This window comes from Cucumis melo, chromosome 1 (genome assembly GCF_025177605.1).
Source record: "Cucumis melo cultivar AY chromosome 1, USDA_Cmelo_AY_1.0, whole genome shotgun sequence".
Lineage (NCBI taxonomy): Eukaryota > Viridiplantae > Streptophyta > Magnoliopsida > Cucurbitales > Cucurbitaceae > Cucumis > Cucumis melo.
The window spans coordinates 30,341,071-30,351,523 of record NC_066857.1 but is presented as its reverse complement, the minus strand read 5'-3'; the positions used below and the strand labels follow the sequence as shown (position 1 = coordinate 30,351,523).

The 10,453-nt window shown below is 30.8% G+C and overlaps 1 long non-coding RNA gene and 1 other non-coding gene across 2 annotated transcripts; both read right to left on the bottom strand.

The window, feature by feature from the left end:
- Positions 1 to 2,416: 2,416 nt before the first annotated feature.
- On the bottom strand, positions 2,417 to 6,184 carry LOC127144217 (uncharacterized). The gene is made up of 2 exons (XR_007815797.1): positions 5,551 to 6,184; positions 2,417 to 4,097 (listed from the first exon to the last, which is right to left on the bottom strand). It is a non-coding gene; the product is annotated as an uncharacterized LOC127144217 (long non-coding RNA).
- MIR167A (microRNA MIR167a) lies at positions 5,613 to 5,772 on the bottom strand. The gene has a single exon (NR_120730.1). It is a non-coding gene; the product is annotated as a microRNA MIR167a (primary transcript).
- Positions 6,185 to 10,453: the final 4,269 nt, after the last annotated feature.

Genomic DNA, 10,453 nt, shown 5'->3' with positions numbered 1-10,453 from the left:
ACGCAAGTTTGTTGTAAAAAATATTTGATATTTATTAGCATTTTTATTAAGAACTTTGAAAGTATGTTTATGTATTGTATTCTCGTACTTGAAAATTATTATCGTTACTTATCCAATTTGCACATAAATTAATTTTAAAAACTTAAATCTAAGATTTATTAAAAATATAGAGATTAAATTGAACAAGAATTAAACAATCGAGGGAAAGAATGATTCCTAACACATATATCTTGGTTATAGACAATTGAGGGAGGCATTACAAATGGTTATAGACGAAAATGAAAATAACCTCTATTGTGATCAAACATATACGTCCTTAAATACACTTTTAGTGACATATATCACTGTTGCTAGTGTAAAATTACAGGTGTAACCCTAACGTTACTCAAAAACTATTGTTCATTCACATGCAACGTGCGACACACTTTGATAAATCCCTAATATCTTAGCAACCACATTTCTTACCTTTGGTATATGATTGTTAGAGGGAAATTTGAATTGTAATAGGGAACAATTAATTTTCATTCTTTATAATAACCTTAAGAGTAATATAGCATATGTCATAAGTTAAAAAACAAATGTGTGTAATAATATAAGGAAAAGAGAACTAGTCCTACGCAACTTGCGTACCTAATAATTACGTCATTATAGAAGATTAATCTCAAATAGGAATATAGTGGAGGGAACTTTTGACATAATAATTATAGAGTTGACACCAGAAAAATACTGTCACGGAATCTCTTTTTATGACTCGCAACATTGATGTTTACTTTATAAAAGTCTTTTAATTTATTTTCTTACATATATATATATATATATATATATATATATATATAAAACAAGAACAAATATCATATATAAATGAACTCTGTATTCCCTATTATGGACTTCATTACGACATTCACGTGGATTTGAAATTATTTGATTTTAGGTCAACTAATTAATTTAATTTCATTCGTTAGGGTAAAAATAAAAAAGACACATTTTTTTATTATCTTCAATTCAATTTAGTTTTTATTATTTGTTAAATTTATTTATTGAAAACCTCTTAGCTCAACTAAACTTTTTCTTTTTTTTAGATAAATTAACAAGGCCACTGTTAAATGTGAGCTTTAATAGGTCGAAAAAAATGAGTCGATTGGATCAAAGGTAGTTGGTCAAAGGAGAAAAATGACTCAATCATTGTCGATTTGAAAAAGACCCAAACGAACTTCTTTTTAAGGATTAAACCAACCAAAACTAATAATTGAAAAGATCATTAGTTCCGGTAGTTTTTTGTCTTATATATGTTATTAATTAGTTTGATAGTTTTCATCAATAAGATTGTACAAAAACTCGAATATATAGTATTAAGCTCATTTTTCCCTCCCAAACTCCATCTATGATATCATATTAGTCTAACTATACCTCTTTTTCATTCGCACACAAAAATAAAGTTCAAACCCTAACTCTTCAGTTCTCAAGCATCATCCTCCTTTGCCCCTAGTGACCTTTCAAACGATTGAAATCGAAGTCGATTTGAATATTTACTAAATCAACCATAATCAATTTGATAATGCACCTCATATTCTAGAAAACACTCAAATTAGAATAAAAGCCCTTCGTTAATAACAGAGATGATACAATCAAGGAGACCTCCTTGCATTTTGTAGAGGATAAATTTCATAGTAAGATCAATAATAATTACACTCGTGAAAAATAATTGAGACAGTATCCTGAATAATTGGTTGAACAAAATGATAAAACTTACCTAAAAAGAGAAGGAAGATGAAAAAAATGATAAATGGGTTTGATTAGATTACTTTTGATCAGATTTGTAATATTCGAAGAACAAAGAAAAGATTAAAAGTGTTAAGATTGTCGTGTAAATGGTTACACTCTCTAGTTTAATTTCAACTCTTTTTTAGTTGATAACAATGGTTCTTAATAATAATAATAATTGATGTTTTTCCCATCATTTTGTCTTGGAATTGGGACTTCTTTTCTTTCCTTTTTCTTTTTCCACATCCACTTTTCTACTACTACTTAGGGTTCGGTTTCTGTCATCGTTACTCTTTTGGATAATAAGCCATTTACTTATTGGAGTTCACTTCCTAAACTTGCCCAAAAAAAAAAAAACAATATCCTCTACATCACCAAAAGTTATTTAAAAAATATAACAAAATTCTAAATTCTATCGGTGATAAAAATATAGATAAAAAGCCACTGGTTTTCTGATATATAGATAAAAGCCACTAGTTTTTAATAGTGTTTATGATTCGTAAATATTTTGATTGGTTACAATATATCTAAAAACACCTCACCTATTATTATAATTATCATATATAGAAACTGTCCTCAAAGGGCTTCGACAGTTTAGATATTTGTAAGTAAATTTAACTCAACCAACTAAAAGTATCATCTGGGGTTAACGACATGTGTAAACGCACTCGTTATTACTATGATTTCAACAAATATAAATAATAATACATTTGATTAAAGAAAAGAAAAAAGAATTCTTCCAAAAAATAACTTCGCAAAATTATAAATATTGGAGGACTGATTCCATCTCAGTACATTCAGCGGTAAATAGGGCACATGAAGTAACCATAAACACAACGAAAACAATGGGGAGATGACGTCAATATCAAAGATTTCTCGAGTCACTTTATTGCCTAGGAAAAATTACAATGCGTTGATTAATATAATACTTTATATCTCGTAGAGGAGTCTCCTCAGACAATCCATAATATGGTTGAATCTTTATACAAATTAGCTTCTAATCTAAATTGTTAAGTACTAAATCATAATCTTCTATCACTTGGTCGACAAAGGATTACAATCACAAAGTAAATTGAATTCCAGCCTTGTCAAGCCACTCAATTATTAAACAACATTGTTAAATCATTCATATCCTAAAAAGTTATAACAGTAACAATAGTAAATATTGGACCTCTAAATTTCCAAAATGTCAAAATTTATACAAAAATAAGTATATGATTGTTTTCTTAATCTAATTTTAACATTAAGCTCAATTTTTAAATTTAAAAGATCCAAAGTTTCATTGCAACTAACACTATTTAGCTCTTCTCTAAGAGTGGTTTGTGCAATTGAAAGGGATGAGAAAGAGGCAATCAATCAAGCCTAGACAAACCGCTAATATTCCATTATACTTTCATTGAAAATAAAACGAATATTAACTAATATCGGCAATTAAAATGACCTTTCATTTTCATCTGAGGGATGAAAATTATGATCTTGGAAACAATTTTTATATTAATAATAATGAAACCAATAGAAGCAGAATCTTGTGGCCTATAAGAAAACCTGACCTATAAAGGAAAGTTGAATATAGTAAGAAAATAAAACAAAATAATTACTGGTAAGAAAAACAAAAGGCCTATAGAAGAGAAAGAGAAAAAGCTCCGTTTGATTCTTTATTTTTTCCTAGTTTGATTCTTTTTAAAGATTGAAGATTTTATTTGTTTTGTTCTCTAGGTGTCTATACTCTCTGTGTCTACATTATTTAATCATGTGTTACCATCGCCCACCTATGTTCATCCTACTTACCCACCACGTAATTCTTTTTCTACAATCACGTGCACACTTCTCCCCATGCTTACTACAAGACAAAATTAAAAAACAACCCAAAGCTCCACAATCTGACAATGATTTTCTCCATAATCCCACTGCTCATGCTTTAAAACAACATAAAATTGAAATCTTCTCTATTTCAATGCATCACTTCATATTGTAAAAAGAAAATTACACTCCACCGACTTCCATAGACATACATTGAATATGTCAACTTTCATCTTGTTATTTTGTTTTCCATTTTAATCGGTGAGATCTAGAAGAAAATATATTCACAAGAAGCTAAAAGAAAAATATGAAAAATAAATTACATAAATAAGATTTGAATTTGGGTTGAAAGGAGATTGACAGTAATCGCTAAACTAACTATAAATATTAAAAATTAAATAATTTTCTTTATATATATATATTATATAAAAACAATAAAGATGAGGGACTCAGTCTCAGTACCTATATTAAATCTGTCGATGATTTTAATATAAGTCATTCATCCATCTATAAATTCATTATTTCTTATCTACTCTCTGCAAATATTAATTGAAAAAATAAAAAACAAACCAAAAGTTTAACTACAAAAAGAGAAGAAAAGTCAATTGGAAATTTGGCTACACATTCACCTCTTTAGTCAATTTTCAAAAAAATAAAGAGATGGTTGCCAACAGAGCCTAATATTTACAACTTCTAATTTCTATCTATCCAAAAGCAGTAAAAAAAAGCATGGGTATGAAAATTCAATTACCGTTAAGTTCCATATTGACATACAAATTCATTGAAAGTGTGTATGAATTATTTCATTTAAGTACATGTCTGAAAGTGATTTCAAGATAGTTGGAAGTCATTTTTATCATATTCAAAATGATTTTGAAACATACCTTTAAGCATTCAAAATCAGCTTAAAGTTTAATTCTAAATTATGATTTTGAATGATAAAATGTTTACTTAAAGTGACTTCAATTAATTTAAAATCACAAGTGTATTATAAGTGTTATGTATAAAAAATAAATCTTTTTTTATAAAGAAAAAAAAAAACTCATGCATTCATTTTTTTTTTGTCAAAAGCCTAATGCAATTAATAACGAGTTATCTGAAAAGCAATTAATTTCTAGTCAAACCAAAGATGCCATAGATCATTCAAAACTAATCCAGTATACACATTAATCAAAACAAGTCATGCCAACTTCATACACACATTTAGAATATAAAAGCAAATACAACAGTATTTGCATACATGCTAGTAAGAAAAGACAGGTACTTCTCCATAGGGGTTGATGCGGTGCAAACTAATTTTTATTAAACATTAAATAGAAGGAAGACATGTTTCAAATGTTGTATGATACTTAATGTGATTCAAAGATTTCGTGCAATAGATCCAGCAACCGAAAAACTCATACAATACACAATAAGCGTCAACTGACCACCATGGTATAAACTAATTTAAATTGTAAAAAAAGAAAAAAATATAGATATAGAAACTCAATATAATCCAAAAGCAAAAGAATCCCAATTTTACAACTTTAAGGACAGAAATTTGTTATTTCCAACAAAAGAACAAAAGGAGATGATCAGAGTCATGAAATCACCCAAAAACATGCATGGAATGTAAAGAAAAGTAAGTAAGAAGTGAAACCTATAGAAACAGCTGGACCCATAAAAAAAGCTAAAACAAAATCTGAAACATAACGAGAAAAATTCTAGACACGATTTAAGATCCAATAGCCAACCATAGTATGAAGCCGTACAAGTAAAAGCACATTTTAAAAACATTAAGCCCAACAACCAACAGAAATCACAGAGCAGTGGTTCCCCACCACCACGCACCGGCGGGCAAAGCACGCTTTGGCAGGAAAGAAAAGCAAAAGTGAAAGAAAAAAAAAAGCAGAGATGATGATACAAGTTCCGATCGCACGCCTAGAAATAACAAACCTATAACTGATTCAAGAATAAAACGCAAAAAGCAAATCGAAACAAATACTTTACCGATTGAGCGAGGATGGTTGTTGAAATGGAAGGGAGATTGAAATTTCTGGAGAGTTCGCGAGTAGGAAGGAGTGAGGCTGTCAGAGCATGACCTAACTAGGGTTAGCAATGGAGGATCAAGAAAAAAGAAATTGGTATGAATCAATCTCTTTATCTTTACGCTTTTGTCTTTTCAAGCTAGCAGACCAGAGGTAGATCATGCTGGCAGCTTCACCTTTTCCTTCGCGAACACAATCAGTCAATCACACACACACACACACAAACAGCACACAAATCGATGGGGTTTAGGAAGAAAAATCAAAAGCAAGAAAAAGGGAGAGTCAACGAATGCTTTTGCAATTCGAAAAGGAAAAGAAGAAAACGAAAGAAGAAGCAGGACCTTCCGTGAGTGGGATTATATTTCGCGACTCTCGATGGAGGAGGAGGAGGAGGATGAGAAGAAGAAGAAGAATGGAGAGTGGGAGATTGAAAGCCGGTGATCTTTTTAAGGGAAAAGTGGGATTTGGAAGGAGGGCCAGGCATGGAAGGGATGAACGGAGCAGAAGAAAAGAGAAAAGAGGGAGAAGAAAAAGGGAAATGGGGTTTGTTGAAAATGGAAAAGCGAGGAGTAGTGCTTTGGGTTTATTTATAGACAGGAGTTGTGGGGGATAAAAGTGAAGGAATTTATTGTTGAGAGAGATGAAAACATGTAACCCTAACCAATACAGTGAATTAAAGAGATTTCTTTGCTTTTGTGTGGGGGAACACAACTTCCAAAAAAAAAAATCAATTTAGAGATAAATATAATTTTGATGAACTAATGTAGTGAGATTATTTAGGGTGCGTTTGGGAGAAGGGTTGATTTAGGGAAGGGTTAGTGTTAAGATAAAACTAGTCTTAAGTTAAACCTAGTTTTATCATAACCCTTGTTTGGGGGAAGGGTTTAAAAATGTAGTTTTATGATAATATGTGTTTGGGGGAAGGATTAGGTGGAAAGAGTTAATGGGGATTTTATGATAAAATGTGTTTGGGGGAAGGGTTAGGTGGGTAGTTTTATGGGAATTTTATGATAAAATGTGTTTGGGGAAAGGGTTAGGTGGGTAGGTTTATGTGTATTTTGTGATAAATTTTATTTGGGGAAATTGTTAAATGGGTTGAGTTAATTAATTTTTTATGTGGTATAATATTTTTAAATTAAAAGAGGAAAGGTGGCAATATATAGGGAAAGATGGGGCAAGTTGAGAGGACTTGGAGGGAGGTAAACAAAAATATATAGACCAAAAGACCAAAGTACAGCCAACTGCAACATATCTATCAATAAAATACAGGCCCTATCTCTCTGCTACAACTGACATAAAGCATACATAAAGCATAGCATAGTCAAAGACTATATACTGAAACCTATACCAAAACCATACACTACAAAAACATGGAAGAGACAACACTGGACAGAAAGGAAGAAGAGACAACACTGGACAGAAACCAAGACCAATTGAAAGTAAATTAACAATGTAACAATACAGAGAAATAAATTTTGTAAACTAAAGTAAATGAAAGTAAATGAACAGAACAATAAAACAGAATAGAAGGATTGTAATAAATTTTGTAAGCAAATGTGAAGTCAAAACCATACACTAAAAAGACATGGAAGAGACAACACTAAAGCAATAAAGACATGGCAAAAGAATACAGAGAATACATATAGAGAACAATACAAGAATTGTAAAAAAATGTAACAAATTTTTAAATGAAACAATTGTAGAGAGAGCTAAGAATAAAACAATTGTAAAAAATTACAACAATTGTAAGAAAATTGGTAAGAATACAGAGAAGACATGTTACAATTCTAACAGATAAGTAACATGGCCGGAGAAATTGAACCAATAACAGACAACAAATAGGTGCAAGAATACAGAAGACATGGCCGGAACTACGTACATTCATTACAAAATAATTCAGTATTACACAAATTCGAACTCATCATGGCCGGAACTACATACATTCATTACAAAATAACACATAGGTAAAGAATACAGAACACATAACACATAGGTAAAGAATACAGAACACAGAACACATAGGTAAAGAATACAGAACACACAACGGTAAAGAATACAGAACACACAACGGTAAAGAATACAGAACACAGAACACAGAACACATTGGTAAAGAATACAAAACACAACTACATACATTACAAAACAATTCAGTATTACACAAATTCGAACTCATCATCGGCTTAAAAAAAAAGTGGATTGAGAACTCCAATACCTCCCTACCAAGCTCCAATGGCAGAGTGAAGTATCTGTCTTATTGCCAATCGAAAGACCGGAGAGCATAATCGAACCACGGCGGCAAGGAGGTTTGAAGGAGCCAAAACCCACGATTCCAAAAAGAAAATCGTGTTCGGAGCCAACGAAATCGTCGGCTTCAACGAACACAGAAGTCCTTTCGGAGTGAGAGAGACGGATGAGAGAGATGTAGAGAGAGATTCGGCGTAACGAAATTCGGTTTCATCGCGAAAACGCAAGGGCAGAATGGATTAGAGGATGAAGACGAAACCCTACATTCGTTGAGGGAGAAGACGAAAGGAAGGAATGGATTAAAGGATGAAACGAAAAAAACCAAAATCGACCGGACAAAAGAGAACGAACACAAACCCTAGAAAAGTTGAGGGAGAAGACGAAACGAAACATGGATTCGTTGAGGGAGATGACAGAAAGAAGAGAAAAAGGAAAAAAATTTCGAGGAAGAAGGGTTGAGGAGAAGATTGAAATCGGTTTGAAGGAAGAAATCGAACACGGATTGCAGGGAAGGACGAAACCGGATTCACGAAAATGGGGAACACGCGTATCGCCGTTGGAAGGGGAAGACGAAATCGTGTTAAGGAAACCCTAAAACATTGGGCCCAAACGGGGGTTAGGGTTGGGCTAACCTAACCCCACAGCCCAAACCCTAACCCCAAACAGCCCCTTAAAGTTTGAATGACACTAAAATGCATGTCCAATTTAAAGCAAAATGCTAATAAAATTGTAGGACGGACCATATCAATTTCAAATCGAGACAAATTGGATTTTGAATTACATTATATTTCAAACTTATTACACTACCGGAATACTCAAACACTCTCCTTAGAGTTCCTGTGATTTAACCATAAATAAAAAATATATCTTATTGATATAAGTAGTCATTTTCAATAATTTTAAATATATTTTAATGAGATTTTTGTTGTTTTAGGATCCCTCTTTCAGGTATGCAACTCATTTCCTTTTTGTTTTTTGGAGATGCAGACTATTAATTAAATGTTGACATTAAATTATTACAAAATAGTGAGGTAATATGTATTTTTAAATAGTTTTAGTTAATCGAAAACTTCAAAGTATTATAAAGATTGAAACTTAATTAGAACCGTTATAGTAGACTTCACTCCTTGGGGTAAGTTGAGACATCAATGTGGTTGGTTTACTTATAATTCAAATAATTGTATGTTTTGTGCAATACTTTTCGAACCTATTTTGGAAAGAGAACGTGAGTTCTATACCTTGATGTTGTATCACTTTCAGAGTTTGTTTTCTGATCTTTCTAATGTATATTTATTTCCTCTCAATTTTTAAATTTTGCTTCCCGTCTTTATTATAGAATCACTTTAATTTAAAATCAATTTCTAAAAACTAAATATACTCTTTTTCATAAAAACCTAACTTAGACTTTTTAAAATAGTAATGGATAGAGGTAGCGTTTACATCGATGATAAAAGAAAAGAATGTTATGATCAAACAAGGCATAAAATTAGTTAAAACACGAAATTATTTAGGGATAGTTGCAAATGTAGCAATTATATTCAAAATAATTAAGTATATAGTAACATTTTAAAAAAATTGCAAATATAACAAAATTTGTCAAAATCTATTAATGATAGGAGTCTATCACCGATAAACCATGTAGCAAATGTTGGTCTATCACTGATAAACCATAGGAGTCTATCAACGATAGAAGTCTATCACCGAAAGATTTTGCTATATTTGCAATTTTTTTTAAAATATTGCTACATAGTTAATAATTATTCTAAAAATTGCTATCTATTATAATTACCCAATTATTTATTAGACATCTGTACGATTTTGGGACCAAACAAAAAAATAAAAAAACTTAAAACTAAACTTACCGTCTAACCAAAACAAAATATGAAATTATTACCCATGTTTAAAATATGTTTCAATTTTATGAAAACGTCAATTTGAATTTCTGAAAAAATAATTTTTAAAAATAAATCCAATTTACATTAACTATTAGCAAGTGAAAATGCTTATTATTTACATCATCTACACACCTAAGCTTCTTTTTATATGATTTAACGACATAATAGACAATAATAAAAATGTAAATTTATCTCTTATGTTGATGTTAAATATATGAATAAAAAAGCTAACACGTAATCAATAAGTAGGATGCTACTTCATATTTGAGATCCAAATTATGCACTAAAACATCCATTATCACAACTAATAAACTATAACAACCAACTCAATAACTTATAAACTTCTTGAATAGTCGAATAAAAAAAATAATTAAATAGTTAAAACACATCATATGCCTTCTCAAAGAAACCAACCAAATATTAGAATTGAATTAGTTAGAACAGGCAGTAGGTTGGAATATTAGAATGTTTTAGTCAAAATTTGTGCAATTGAAAATTGAAACATAGACAAATATAAAATAGTGAAAAGGGTAGGGTGTTGGATTTAGAAAGGGTTGAATTGGTAAGTGTAATGAATATTAGGGCAGCAACAAAAAATAGGGTTTGTGTGTGTGTGTGTGTGTGGTACTGTTTTTTCTCAGGTTTATAGACAATTCAATATTCCACTGTTTGTCTACTTTCAATTAATAGTTTCTTTCTTTTTTTTTTTTTCTTTTTTTCTTTTAA